At 45.4% G+C, this 15,819-nt stretch overlaps 1 long non-coding RNA gene and 1 pseudogene across 1 annotated transcript in view; both read right to left on the reverse strand.

Annotated features, from left to right (window-relative positions):
• Positions 1-15,819, reverse strand: part of LOC126948015 (uncharacterized) — a 340,440-nt gene that overhangs the window by 131,481 nt on the left and 193,140 nt on the right. The gene's annotated exons all lie outside the window — the stretch shown is intronic.
• Positions 11,628-13,986, reverse strand: LOC126947990 (non-histone chromosomal protein HMG-14-like; annotated as a pseudogene).

Consider the following 15,819-nt stretch of genomic DNA (forward strand, 5'->3'; position numbering starts at 1 on the left):
TACATTACACTTCTGGCCCTAGCGATTTATTAAACAGGTTTTCCGACCTAGGGCTTGTATTAGTTGACAACACTGTGACAAGTTTGCATCACAGGCCGTGAAAGGCATAAAAGGTATTTTGAGGCTTTTGTCCATATCTGCAAAGCAAAAGGAGAAATAGTCTTTAAAACTTTTTAATATAGGTTTTTAATCTATCTAGAATTTATTTTTGTTATGGAGAAAGTAGAAATTTCATTATTGAAAATATATGGTTAACATTTCATCCTGCTCCTGTTTACTGAATATAGCTTATGCTTCCCTTGATTTGCAGTGCCTCCTCTGTCACTTATCAAGCTTCCATACATACGTCTACATGGGCCAGCTCCTGGACTGTCTGATTCTTTTGACCTCTTTATCTATACATAGGCTAGTACCATACACTCTTAGTTGTTCTCATTTTATAATCAATCTTTGGGTTTTTGTTTTGTTTTAGAGTCAGGGTCTTGGTCGGTCACCCAGGCTGTGGTACAGTGGCATGATCATAGCTCACTGTAACCTTGAACTCTTGGGCTCAAGAGATCCTCTCATCTCAGCCTCCCTAGTAGCTGGGACTTCAGGTGTGCACCATGACACCTGGTCAATTTTTTTTATAGATCTGTTATAATGTTTTAAATAATCTTTTTTCTAGGGCTGGAGTCTCACTGTGTTACCAAGGCTGGTCTCATATTCCAGGTCTCAAGCAATCTTCCTGGGATTACAGGCTGGTATTACAAGCATGAGCCCTGTGATCACGGCTCACTGCAGCCTCTGTCTCCTGGGCTTAACTTCTGATCTTGAACTCCTTGGCTCAAGTGATCCTCCCACCTCAACCTCCCAAGTAGTTAGGACTACATGCATACATACACCACTATGCTGGTTAATTTTTTTGTATTTTTTTGTACAGACAGAGTTTCACCACGTTGCCCGGGGTGGTCTTGAGCTCCTGGGCTCAAGCAATCCACCTGCCTTGGCCTCCCAAAGTGCTGGGATTACAGGAATAAGCCAGGGTGCCCAGCCCCAGTCTTCATTCTGAAAGAGCAATTCCCTCATACTTTTGGTTTTAAAAAATTGTTTTGGTTATTTTTGGCCCTTTGCTCTTCTGTATAGATTTTAGAATGTACCTTGTTGAGTCACCAGGAAGTTCTGTTGCGATTTTTATTGAAAATTGAAAATATAAATCAATATGCATGTTGAATCAACAGACTAGAGAAGAATTGGTATCTTTATGATGAAATGCATTCTCATCCATGACTGTAGCATATCTCACCATCTTTTGGGTCACTCGATATTGTCTTTGAGGATCCAATAAAAAGATGGGGTTCCCTGCTTGGGTTTGACCCCTATAGAAGCCAAAATATTATCTTTATTGCTGATAGCGACCAGGTTAGAGGATGCAGCTTTAGGTCTGTTAGCTGATTGTTTAGTAGATCAAGGCAACAAATATACAAACAATTTGATAAATATATCTATATATAAAACACAGCAGTTTACTCCCCAAAAAGAAAAACAGAACTAACAAATCCAGATTATTCTTCCTAAATTTACTATTTAACATCACTCCGTCCTCCAAGGAGCAGGATGAGTAAAGAGGCAGAGAAACTGAGACTATCACACCAATAGAGGTCCTTGAAATGAATGGAAATCTTAGGAGTAGGAACTAAGCATGCTTTCCTCACAGGCATCTAAGTTGTTTGTGTACAGATCCTTTGCCCATTTAAAAAATGGGTAATTTGGCTGGGTGTGGTGCCTCACGCCTGTAATCCTAGCACTTTGGGAGGTCGAGATGAGCGGATTGCCTGAGCTCAGGAGTTTGAGACCAGCCTCGGCAACATGATGAAACCCCGTCTCTACTAACGATATTTTTAAAATTAGCTAGGTATGGTAGTAAGAGCTTGTAATCCCAGCTACTTGGGAGGCTGAGGCACAAGAATTGCTTGAACCTGGGAGGCAGAGGTTGCAGTGAGCTGAGATAGCACCACCGCACTCCAGCCTGGGTGACAGAGTGAGACTCTGTCTCAAAAATTAAAAATAAATAAATAAATAAATAAAAATGGGTAATTTGTCTTTTTATTGTTGAGTTGAAGTCCAACTTATTTACTTCTTTTGTCAATTGGGCTTTTGGTGTCATAGCTAAGAAACCATTGTCTAATTCAAAGTCACAAAGATTTACTCCTTTGTTTTCTTCAAAGGGTTTTATAGTTTGATCTCTTACATTTAGGTCTATGAGAATTTAGAATTTTTTTTATGGTATGAGGTAGGAATTCAACTTCATTCTCTTACATGTGGATATTCATGTGAACTATTATCTATTCAATCATTTCTCCTTTACTGTTATTTTCTTCTGAGGCTTTTAAAAGGGGATATATTAGAGACCCAATGTATTGTCTCCATTGCTTAGCTGATGTCACATATTTTTTACTTGAAAAAATGCCTTTATTGTCTTTACTCCTCTGTCATGTCCTAATTCACAAATTTTCTCTTTGTGCTCAGTCTGGAGTTTATTCTATTAGCTTTTTAAAGTCATTAAACATATGTCATGTTCCTAAGATTTCTAACCCATTTTTTTCTGATTTAAAAATAAACTAATGAATTTATTATTTTTGAATATGAAACATAGGCACGTTACAGAATTCAAAGAATAAAAAATACAATGATGAGGTTATTGGTTTAAAAATATTTGCCTGTTCTTGTTTCATTTTTGTCAGTTCTTGTTTCATAACTTTGTTTATAATGTGTGTTATTTATAGAGGTATAAGTGTGTGTGCAGGGTGTGTTGGTAGAAGACAACATAGGTCACAGCCTGTGCAAGGAAGAACAGTGAGAGGCAAGGCTAAAGAGGTAGGTTGGGGTCAGTTTGTGGACTTTGGAATAAAAGGGAAGAAAATGGTTGTTGAAGAGTATGAATCTTAGCCATGTAGTCTTTGAAGAATTTTTTTTTTTTTTTTACCACGTAATAAACATTGTGCTTTAAGAAGACTAAAATGCTTCAGATACACCAAAGGGAGGAGATGGGTAGTCTAGGCTTCATTAAAAGGCTTCCATCTCAGGTGGGTACCCAACCACCTTATATTTCCTTGATCCCTTTTCACACACCTGTATGCTGATTATAAGCCAGATGTTTCAGACATTTTGTGCAAAGATTTTAGTGTCTGGCTATATTTAAATGCTCTGTTTTATTACCTATCCCTCAGAGTCCCCTCCTGTCCTGCCCCTGATGTGGCCACTCTGAAAGGAGTCCCTCTCCCCGGGATCCAACAGTGTTCTCCCAGCAGGGGGCAGCAGCGGCACATGCCAGGTGCTCAGGGTAGGGTGGGGTGCTATGGGGTGCCCTGTGGGGAGGAACTTGGAGGAGGAAACACATAGAATGGAAAAAGTAAACTAGTTCCTCAGTCCCACTTCAGAGTCAAACCCACACCTGTGGTGAGTTGAGCCACAAATATGTTTTCTCTAAAACTGGCAGCCATTTATTTTGGAAGTAGGAAGACGCACTCAATATTACTGAGGACATGGCTTTTTGTTCTTTGCTTTTTCCTAATTTCTTATCCTCTGCTTTGGCCATAAATGTTCTAGTTTCTCTCACTCTTCTCTTTCCCTTCCTTCATGTCCGACATTTTCCCATTTTTTCCCTAATGGTCAGGAGTATAGGTCTGGCCAAATAATCACCTTCTAGTCACTCTGGAAATAAGAAACACAGCATAAGGGAAGGGAAAAGCTGATTGGCTCCCCCCGTTCCTCACCTACCCCAGAGGCATCACATTTATCTCCAAGACTATCATCACCTGGAAGGCAAAGGCCTCTCACAATTTCTTACACATCTCTGAGTTCCCCACTCACTTGCTAGACTGGATGAGAACATGGACACCCACCTGCAATCTGGTCTATACCTTTGTCCACACACGCATGGCATGTGGAGAAGGAATGCCTCGGGGTAGGACCTGGGGGGCTGGGATCAAAAACTGTAATGAGGGGTCGTTTTGCAGAAATCCCCAGAAATGTGATCTTAGGACCTTCTCACTGCTTCTCCCTGAAATCCACTGTTACAATGCCCGTATACCGCCTCGGTACCCCGGTATACCACAGTAGAGGCAGCGTGGCAACTGTGTGACCTCTAACCTAGTCCCACCATGGCCAAGGTGATAAACATGTACATGGGAGTTTATTATCTTGGGCATGGTGGAACTAGGTTAGAGGTCACATAGTTCATTTTGGGCAAGTCACTTGCCTTCTCTGGGACTCAGTTTTTTTTTTTTTTTTTGAGACGGAGTCTTATTCTGTTGCCCAGGCTGGAGTGCAGTGGCACGATCTCGGCTTACTGCAAGCTCCACCTCCTGGGTTCATGCCATTTTCCTGCCTCAGCCTCCCAAGTAGCTCGGACTACAGGCGCTCGCCACCACGCCCGGCTAATTTTTTTGTATTTCTGGTAGAGACAGGGTTTCACCGTGTTAGCCACGATGGTCTCAATCTCTTGACCTCGCGATCCACCTGCCTCGGCCTCCCAAAGTGCTGGGATTACAGGCGTGAGCCACCGTGCCCGGCCCTCAGTTTTCTTATCTATAAATTAACAATGCCTTTCTTTTTTTTTTTTTTTTTTTTGAGACGGAGTCTCGCTCTGTCGCCCAGGCTGGAGTGCAGTGGCCAGATCTCAGCTCACTGCAAGCTCCGCCTCCCGGGTTCACGCCATTCTCCTGCCTCAGCCTCCCGAGTAGCTGGGACTACAGGCGCCCGACACCGCGCCCAGCTAGTTTTTTGTATTTTTTAGTAGAGACGGGGTTTCACCGTGTTAGCCAGGATGGTCTCCATCTCCTGACCTCGTGATCCGCCTGTCTTGGCCTCCCAAAGTGCTGGGATTACAGGCTTGAGCCACTGCGCCCGGCCAACACTGCCTTTCATAAAGACCTCACAGAGGACAGGCGCAGTGGCTCATGCCTGTAATCTCAACACTTTGGGAGGCCAAGGCTGGAGGATTGCTTGAGGCCAGGAGTTTGAAACCAGCCTGGGCAACATAGTAAGACCCCATCTCCACAAAAAATAAGAATTACCTGGGCATGGTGGTGCATGCCTGTAATCCCAGCTACTTGGGAGGGTGAGGCAGAAGGATCACTTGAGCCCAGAAGGTGGAGGCTGCAGTGAGCTGTGATCGCGCCACTGCATTCTAGTATGGTGACAGAGTGAGACCTTGTCTCTAAAAAATAATAATAAATACCTCACAGAATTGAGATGCTCAAGAAAGATAATAATGTGAAAAGTTTGCATTTGTGGTGGAGTGTTTTTAAAACATTATTTATCATTACTAGCTCTTTCTCAAGAGCACTTTGGCCCTTGTCTCATGGGCATATTGCTTGAGTTTAAGCCAAAGAATTAGGTGTTGGGACAAAATGGCTTAAAAAACATTTGTTAATTTATTTTTAGAGATATGGTCTCTCCGTGTTGCCCAGGCTGGTCTTGAATTCCTGGCCTCAAGCCATCCTCCTTGCCTCAACCTCAAAGCCTCACTTGCCTCAAAGTGCTGGGATTACAGGCATGAGCCACCAGGCCAGGTCAAAAATTTTTTATTTGTAATTATTATGGATACATAATAGTTGTACGTCTTTCAGATTGAACTCCTGAGGGGTCCAGGGCCATTGAGAGGAAAAACAACACAGAACCAGGTGGATTTATTTCTAGGGATTTGGCTCCTAGCCCCTTGTCAGGGAAGGTGGCTTCTTTCTTTCCCCGGGGCCAAGAGAGACTCACAGAGAGATGTACCTCTAGAATCCGAGGTCTGAATGAGACCACCAAAGGGTCATTGGTTTTAGGTGCTGTTGTTGTTGTTGTTTTTTGCCCCTCACGTTAAGGCTACATCGAAACCACTCTAAAGGGATCAGAAGGAATATGACATATAGTCTGTCTGTTAAATGTTTCCATATTCTTTCCTGGTAATTCAGGACTAAGTATGTTTTACAGTGAGTTCTTCTTTTCAGCCTTTTGGCTGCAATTGAGGGTTGCAAATGCTTTGAGGGTAGTCTATTCATCTTTATATCCTGTCCAAACCCAGCACAATCAGGTCCTAGGGTCCCATCTATTGACCTGAGCTGCATTGTTCTGCTCTCCCTGGAGCTAGGAAATATGCTGGTCACTGTTTTTTGTTGGCTTTAAATACAGTATTTGCAAAGTTCAAAACAAACCTTATGATCATTCGGCTTGTGGCTTCTCTCCTAAATCTCCCTCGTTTTGGAATGGTCAGGATGGCAGGAGGACGTGCCAAGACTGAGCTTCTGTTTCTGTTCAAGGACAGTCCCTGCCATGGCTTCGTTTGAGTTGCCCTCCCTTTTCTTATCAAATGAAATCAGCCACCACAGGAAATTGGCTTCTCCAGATTGTAGGAGACAGGAAGCAGCACCACAAAGCAGGGTCCGGGGGGGAAGCCAGAGATGAGAGAAACAGCTCAAGCTCCAGCTCAGTCAGTGCCTGGCCCCCTCCTTGCTTTCTGCCTCTCTGTCTCATTCTTACCATCTCCAGCCTGATCTACCCTTCTCCTGTGTCCTGGTGTCTGAGGCTGAAAGGCGCTGTAGTAGAAGTTACGTCAAGGCCAGCCTCCCTCCCCACTCAGTCACTCCCAACAAGCCTGCAGCATGTGCTTGACCCTTCCAGGGATGGAAATTTTACTGCTTCCCCTAAGAAACCAGCTCCATTTTGCCTTTTATCCATCTGAACCTCCCTCCTCCAGTGTTCTTCCTTAGGTCCACGTTGGCCTCACTTTTCCACGGGACAGCCCTTTCCAAACCTGAGTCTCCAGGCTAAGCCCTTCCAGGGAGGCCTGTTGGTAGAGGCATGAGTTTCTCAGAAACTCAACCAGAGGGAGTCAGGAAGGGGTCTAAGCAGGAAGGAAAGGCGAGAACAATGCTACTCGTGGGCCCTTTCCTTGCCAAGGAGTTACGTGTGGTGGCTTTAACGTGATGTTTACTACAACCTCCGCATGCTTTTCTTCTGCGTGCCTGGTGCCTTATGGGAAGAGTGTCTTCTCTTTAGCTCACTTCATTAATTTTTTATGAAATATTTAAATACATATATAAAGGTATCATGACATTCCACTCCTAAATACTTCAGTATGTATCTTTAAGACATAAGAATATTGGCCGGGCGGCCGGGCGCGGTGGCTCAAGCCTGTAATCCCAGCACTTTGGGAGGCCGAGACGGGCGGATCACGAGGTCAGGAGATCGAGACCATCCTGGCTAACACGGTGAAACCCCGTCTCTACTAAAAATACAAAAAACTAGCCGGGCGAGGTGGCGGCGCCTGTAGTCCCAGCTACTCGGGAGGCTGAGGCAGGAGAATGGCGTGAACCCGGGAGGCGGAGCTTGCAGTGAGCTGAGATCCGGCCACTGCACTCCAGCCCGGGCGTCAGAGCGAGACTCCGTCTCAAAAAAAAAGAATATTGGCCGGGCACGGTGACTTATGCCTGTAATCCCAGCATTTTGGGAGGCCGAGGCGGGCGGATCACCTGAGGTCAGGAGTTCAAGACCAGCCTGGCCAACATGGTGAAACCCCATCTCTACTAAAAATATAAAAATTAGCCGGGCATGGTGGCAGGCGCCTGTAATCCCAGCTATTCCAGAGGCTGAGACAAGAAAATTGCTTGAACCCTGGAGGCTGAGGTTGCAGTGAGCCAAGATCGCACCATTGCACTCCAGCGTGGGTGACAGAGTGAGACTTTGTCTGAAAAAAAAAAAAAAAAAATATTTTTCTGCATAGCCAAAATCAAAATATAACACCCAACAAAATTAACTATAACCTCCTAGCATTATTTAATACTTAATCCACAAAATTTCCCCAGTTGATTCCAAAATATCCTTTACTGCTGTTTTGTTCAAACCAGGATCCAGTCCAGGACCATGCACTTCATTTTGTTGTGATGGAACTTAGGACTCTTTTATGGATGACGCTGATAAATAGAAGAAAGTTTCCTTGTTAAAGTGCTCTCTTTTAAAAAATTCATATCAGGGCCAGGTGCAGTGGCTTACGCCTGTAATCCCAGCCCTTTGGGAGACTGAGGCAGGTGGATCACCTGAGGTCAAGAATTCAAGACCAGCCTGGGCAATGTGGTAAAACCCTGTCTCTGCTAAAAATACAAAAATTAGCTGAGCCTGGTGGTACACGCCTGTAATCCCAGCTACTTGAGACATTGAGGCAGTAGAATGGCTTGAACCCGGGAGGCAGAGGTTGCGGTGAGCTGAGATCACACCACTGCTCTCTAGCCTGGGCAACAGAGCGAGACTCCATCTCAAAATAAATAAAATAAAATAAAATAAATAAAATAAAGTAATCAGGCTGGGCACAGTGGCTCACTCCTGCAATCCCAGCACTTAGGGAGGCTGAGTGGGGCAGATCACTTGAGCCCAGGAGTGTGAGACCAGCCTGGGCAACCTCATCTCCTCAAAAAAATACAAAAATTAGCTGGGCGAGGTCTGTCGCCCAGTTTGGAGTGCAGTGGCACGATCTCAGCTCATTGCAACCTCCGCCTCCTGGGCTCAAACAACTCTCCTGCCTCAGCCTCCTGAGCGTGCACCTCCTGGGCATGCCTGTGGTCCCAGCTACTCGAGAGGCTGAGGTGGGAGGATCCTTTGAGTCCAGGAGGCAGTGGTTTCAGCAAGCCGAGATCGTGCCACTGCACTCTAGCCTGAGCCTCAGAACCAAACCCCGTCTCAAAAAAAAAAAAGCAAAAAACAAAAAGAAAAACCAAACCAAATAAAATACATATCATATATCATCAACATAGTTCATTACGCCATTATTATATCATGGATATAGTTCACATTACACATCACGAGACAGTTGTACCACTCAGATGTCAGACGCCATGAACCTTCTACTTGAGACAGTGAAATTCAAGAATAATTTTTTCAACCAGGCGCGGTGGTTCGCATCTGTAATCCCAGCACTTTGGGAGGCTGAGGTGGGCAGATCCCCTGAGGTCAGGAGTTCGAGACCAGCCTGGCCAACATGGTGAAACCCCATCTCCACTAAAAATACAAAAATTAGCTGGGTGTGATAGCCAGCACCTATAATCCCAGCTACTGGGGAGGCTGAGGCTGGAGAATTGCTTGAGTCCAGGAGGCGGAGGTTGCAATAAGCCAAGATTGTGCCACTGCACTCCAAACTGGGTGACAGAGCAAGACTCTGTCTCAAAAAAATAAGATTTAAAAAAAATAAAAAAGGATAAATTTTACCAGACTCCATCTCAAAAAAAAAAAAAAAAAAAAACATGACCTCATGATCCGCCTGCCTTGGCCTCCCAAAGTGCTGGGATTACAGGCGTGAGCTACAGTGCCCAACCAAGAATAATTTTTTTCAAGAAATATTCAGTCTACAGAGTCCCAGTAACGGAGGTAACAAATATACACATGGTAGCATTTCATATTCATGAATTTGTTCAGCTTGGGAACAATGGAAATTCAGTTTTTTCTTTTCTTTCTTTTTTTTTTTTTTTTTTTTTTTTTTGAGTGGAGTCTTGCTCTGTTGCCCAGGCTGGAGTGCAATGGCACAATCTCGGCTCACGCAACCTCCACCTCCTGGGTTCAAGCGATTCTCCTGCCTCAGCCTCCCGAGTAGCTGGGATTACAGGCATGCCCTACCATGCCTGGCTAATTTTTTTTTTTTCTTTTTTTGATTTTTAGTAGAGATGGGGATTCTCCATGTTGATCAGGCTGGTCTCGAACTCCCTACCTCAGGTGATCCACCCGCCTTGGCCTTCCAAAGTGCTGGAATTACAGGCGTGAGCCACCACACCTGGCCAAGTGATGTTTATTTGAAAGTCACAATTAGTCAGAAAAAGGAAAGGCAGATATGTTAGCATTCTCAAGGACATGTATATAGAGAAAAAGATGTTTCTAAGGAATTGGTTCACATAGATTATGGAGGTTGGCTAGTCCAAAATCTGCAGCGTGAGCTGGCAGGCTGGAGAACTGCCTCTTCCTCCAGGGAGCCCCGTCTTTTTGTTTCAGGCCTTCAGCGGACTGGACGGGGCCCACTCGCATTGTGGAGGGTAAATCTGCTTTGCTTGAAATCCACCGATTTAAATATTAATCTTTTCCAAAAATATCCTCACAAAGACATCCAGAATAATGTTTAACCACATACTGCTCTGAAAAGTCAATGGGTTCATTTTTTTTCTATTAAAAAACCCCACCACATAGCTGGGTGCTGTGGCCCAGCTAAGCTGATACGTAAAATTAAGATATTACCGCAGCGCTGAGAGAGACAGAGTTTCCGTCTCTGCTACTGTGTTCTGTTCTTGTGTAAAAATGTAACACTTAGGGCCTCGGTTTTCCTCTTTGTAAAACAAAGGGTTTGGACTAAAAGATCTCTAAGTTTCCTTCCAGCTTTAAAGTTCTTTTAAAAATTGTAGTAGGCTGGGCACAGTGGCTTGCACCTGTAATCACAGCAATCTGGGAGGCCGAGGCGGGCAGATCACTTGAGGTCAGGAGTTCGAGACCAGCCTGGCCAACATCGTAAAACCCCGTCTCTACTAAAAACACAAAAATTATCTGGGCGTGGTGACGCGCACCTGTAATCCCAGCTACTCAGGAGACTGAAGCAGGAGAATCGCTTGAACCTGGGAGGCGGAGGTTGCAACCTCGTGATCCGCCCGCCTCGGCCTCCCAAAGTGCTGGGATGACAGTCATGAGCCACCGCACCCAGCCTTGTGTGTGTGTTTTTATTTTTTTATTTTTTATTTTTTTTATTTTTTATTTTTTTGAGACGGAGTCTTGCTCTGTAGCCCGGGCTGGAGTGCAGTAGCGAGATCTCGGCTCACTGCAAGCTCCGCCTCCCGGGTTTGCGCCATTCTCCTGCCTCAGCCTCCGGAGTAGCTGGGACTACAGGCGCCCGCCACCTCGCCCGGCTAATTTTTTGTATTTTTAGTAGAGACGGGGTTTCACCGTGTTAGCCAGGATGGTCTCGATCTCCTGACCTCGTGATCCGCCCGCCTCGGCCTCCCAAAGTGCTGGGATGACAGTCATGAGCCACCGCACCCAGCCTTGTGTGTGTGTTTTATAGCAGCCATCCTAATGGGTATAAGGCAATATCTCATTAAGATTTTGATTTGCATTTTCCTAATGACTAGTGCTGTTGAGCATCTTTTCATAGGTTTGTTAGTTATTTGTGTATCTGTTTTAAAGAATTGTCTCCTTAAGCCCTTTGCCCATTTTTTTCATAATTGAGATTTTATTGGTTGAGGATCAGTACAGACATTTCAATTTGTACACAATTCTTAACATAGGTAACGAAATTCTAAAAAGCCATGTATTGTAATTATTTTTTAAAGTTATTCCAGTGACTTTCCAGCTTAAAATTTGAAGCAAATTTTCCTTAAGAGGCTATCAAGTACCAGTATCTTCACATGTTGGTCAGCTGTTACATGTGGCCCACCAGTTCACAACTGAATAGCATGTACACTACATATTCAAATCTGTAATCTTTCACAGCACAGGAACGAAGTTATTAGGAAAACGGGACTAACAACCAAAGATGTTACAGAGTGCACACGATTCCGACAGGGAGCGAGCGCCATGATCGAGGGGTGGTTTGCTTTAGGAAACAATTCTACTAAAACACATGAGAATAGAAAATAAAATGTTCAAGACATTAAATGCAGGACTGACTCCATATTGCCATTTAATATGCTTTGTATTCTAGGATATAAAAACTAACCCCCCATCTATGGAATGTTAAGCTGACACCAGAGACAGTCAAAGCCTCCCATAATTCAACATCCCACACTAGTTTCTGGTTGTACCAAAAAATAACCAGCAAATGATTTCACCTCTTAAAAAAAAAGCATTTACACCTAAAAAATGGGATGAGGTGGGATTCCCTCCTTCGTAAAAATGTTTCTAGAGCTACTAGAACACTTGCATTTACAAAATAGTTGATAAAAATATTCCTCTGGATTGTACAAGAAGGGACACAGGGACCACTGGTGAGACGTGGTATATGGTATTAATCAGACGTGGCTTCTTTCTCTCCTGCTTCGTCAGAGGCTGGACTCTCCTCGGTTTTCATTTCCCCGTTTTCTGCAGGTAAATCTTCTTCAGTTTCTTGGTTAGCCACTTCGGCCTGTTTCCCTTTGCTCCCCTTTTCCCTTTTGTTTGCACTTGTCTGAAGATTTATCCTTCGCTGCTGCCTTTTTCGGCTTCGCTTCCACTTTTGCGGGAGGTTTAGCTGACAACAGCACCCATCTCCTCTCAGGCTCTTCCTTGGTGGCCCCTTCGGCGGAGCTGACCTGAGGGGAGAAGGAGACGGGGAATGGAGGTGGGCCGCAGTCCCAGGACCCGCGCGCCCGCCCGGCCCCGAGAACAATCCCTTTGCCCATTTTTACGTGAGGTTGTTTGTTTTTGTTGTTGTTGTTGAGTTATAAAGTTCTTGATATATATTCTGGATATTAACTCCTTATCAGATGTGTGATTCACAATGTTCTCTCCTGCCTAGTGGTTTGTCTTAGCCCTCTGTTGATTGCATCCTTTAATGCGCATAAACTCCTTTAAGCCTATGAAATTTGGGGTTGCAACTCTTTCTCCCATAGCTACAGGCTGAGGACCTTAACCTCTCTGTCCTACATGAGTGGTGTTCCTGCCCTCCTATCTCTTTGATGGTACGTATTTCAGAATAGAACTCTAAGTTCTTACTGCTGGAATCGGCTTTGGAATTCTTGTCCAACCTCATTTTACTCATGGACAAACAAGGCCCTTTGTGAGCAACAGCTGGATCTAAAGTGTGAGCTTCTCTCTCCATCCAGCGCCCTCTGCACTGCGATGCAGCTTGACGAGGCAGCTGGTCGTTTTAATGAGCTCCTCAGGAATCAGAAGCAATTACAGGAAAAGACAACCAGGCTATTAAGAGGGAATTTCATCCTATTGAAACTCTGCTATGGGGAAACGTGTGTGTTTGTTATAGGTAATCTAGTTACATTTTCAAAACCCTTTTTACTTTCTAAAAGCAACTACATATATTCTAGGACTGTGAGTGCTGGTTTCTGGTAAATGGGGAGTTGCTTAGAAACCAGGAATGAGGGATGGAGACCAGAGGTCTCCTGTGGATGAAGTATAAACAGTAATTCTTCTTTTTTTTTTTTTTTTTTTTTTGAGACGGAGTCTTGCTCTGTCGCCCAGGCTGGAGTGCAGTGGCCGGATCTCAGCTCACTGCAAGCTCCACCTCCCGGGTTTACGCCATTCCCTGCCTCAGCCTCCCGAGTAGCTGGGACTACAGGCGCCGCCACCGCGCCCGGCTAAGTTTTTGTATTTTTAGTAGAGACGGGGTTTCACTGTGTTACCCAGGATGGTCTCGATCTCCCGACCTCATGATCCGCTGTCCGGCCTCCCGTGCTGGGATTACAGGCTTGAGCCACCGCGCCCGGCCAATTCTTTTTTTTTTGAGACAGAGTCTCGTTGTGTTGCCCAGGCTGGAGTGCAGTGGCACGATCTTGGCTCACTGCAAGCTCCGCCTCCCGGGTTCACGCCATTCTCCTGCCTCAGCCTCCCGAGTAGCTGGGACAACCGGCGCTGCCACCATCCCCGGCTACTTTTTTTTTTTTTTTGTATTTTTAGTAGACAGGGTTTCACCATGTTAGCCAGGATGGTCTCAATCTCCTGACCTTGTGATCCATCCCCCTCAGCCTCCCAAGGTGCTGGGATTACAGGCATGAGCCACCGCGCCTGGCCATATAAACAGTAGCTCTTCTAAGGAATCGGTACTAACCTTGGAAAGAAGATGAACATAATTTTTCTCTGCGCAACCTCTACCCCTCTTCTGATGAAGGCACCTGCTTTTCTTGAGGGCCTGCTCCTCCATAAACCTGAGCCCATGTCCTTTGGGTGGAGCTTCAGGAATCGACATATGAGTCAGTCCAGAAAAATCCGCACATCTCATCGGCCAGCCACAGCGACTAATTGCAGAAGAGGCGTTTGACCCCAGGTCACGCCAAGGGGATTCCGTCCCGGGACTTTTGCTGCACTGTTTTGAAAGAGGCCCTCTTTCCCCTGGTATTGCTAAACTGGCAGGACGTGGGCCTGAAACTGCCAGAACGTACCTTGATCCCAGCCGGGTAGAGTCAGGGGGGAGCAGGGCTGAGAGCTGGAGACACAGATTCCTGAAAGCATTGTTTGAGCGCGCGGATCCAGTCTTGCCTTAAATCAGACTTTTTAGTAACATGAGCCGATCAGTTCCTCTGCTACGCCAATTTGAGTTTAACTTATCATTAGTTAATAAGTATAATCATTTAAACACTAATGATTAAAATAGTCCTCATTAGTCCAGATTGTACTTTAAGTTGCTTGCATACATTATCTGGAGGAAAGTATAAAAATAATAGGCTATCAATAGTGAGACTAATATTAAGTTCTTTTAGGTAATGAAAAGTCAAACTGATGGGAAAAGTTCTGTGGGAAATTGTGTGAAGCTATGTTAACAGTAAGAAAAGTGACTAGGTTTTGCTGTAAGTAAATGGATGGTCACACTTTCGGGAAATAATAATTTAAATTCTATTTCTAGTATGACAAGTGGCAAGGCAAAGAATGAGTCATGAAGGGCTCTTTAAGAACATACAGTGCTAAGATGCTACTGCACCGTAACATGTTAGAAAAGTATAATAGAACTAAAACAGGTAACATGTGATGGACGGTGAAAAGGTGTAAAAACAAACAAAAGGTGGCCAGATGCAGTGGTTCACGCCTGTAATCCCAGCACTTTGGGAGGTCGAGGTGGGCGGATGACTTGAGGTCAGGAGTTCGAGACCAGCCTGGCCAACATGGTGAAACCCCATCTCTACTTAAAAATAGAAAGAAAAAAAAATTAGCCGGCATGGTGGCAGGCGCCTGTAATCCCAGCTACTCGGGAGGCTGAGGGAGGAGAATCACTTGAATCCAGGAGGGAGAGGTTGCAGTGAGCCAAGATCATGCCACTGCACTCCAGCCTGGGCAGCACAGCAAGGATCTGTCTCAACACAACACAAAACAAACAAAACCAACAGGTAACATTCATCCCACTGTTGCGTAGACTCACAATGGGCCGAATGTATTCCGTCCGAGCTTCCAGATCCACGGTCCACCCCCTCCCACCCTGCTCTCCTCTCAGCAGACCTGCGTCCTTTGGCTTCTAGCTGGAGTCCCTAACAGGGATCCCCGTCAGGGAGGAGAGAGTGGTTGTGTGTGTTCCCCTGGTTTCCTCCTACAGGGGCTTCCTCAGGGAGCTGCTTCCCTAGATCACAGGTCACAGGGCTTCTCAAGGAGCCTCTCCCCGGCGTGTGTGGACTCTGCCTTTTGGGTTCAGAGGTCACAGGGCTTCCCAAGGAGCCCCTCCACGGCGCGTGTGGACTCTCGCCTTTTGGGTTCTGATCACCATTGCCTCCCCCAGACCTAGGGATAGTAACAGCCCTTTGGGGCAAGTCCTGGGTTCCCGCATTCCCATGACCACACTGTGTACTGGTCCCTTTATTAAACCCTCCTCGAACTGCCTAGCTTGCAGGTGCCAACTCTTTGCTATAATATGACGTCATATGTCATCATGCACATTCTTTTTTTTTTTTTTTTTGAGACGGAGTTTTGCTCTGTCCCCCGCTGGAGTGCAGTGGCGCGATCTCAGCCGCTCACTGCAACCTCTGCCTCCCGGGTTCAAGCGATTCTCCTGCCTCAGCCTCCTGAGTAGCTGGGATTACAGGTGCACACCACCATGCCCGGCTAATTTTTGTGTTTTTAGTAGAGATGGGGTTTTGCCATGTTGGCCAGGCTGATCTCGAACTCCTGACCTCAGGTGATCCACCCGCCTCGGCT

This window comes from Macaca thibetana, chromosome 2 (assembly GCF_024542745.1).
Source record: "Macaca thibetana thibetana isolate TM-01 chromosome 2, ASM2454274v1, whole genome shotgun sequence".
Classification (NCBI taxonomy): domain Eukaryota; kingdom Metazoa; phylum Chordata; class Mammalia; order Primates; family Cercopithecidae; genus Macaca; species Macaca thibetana.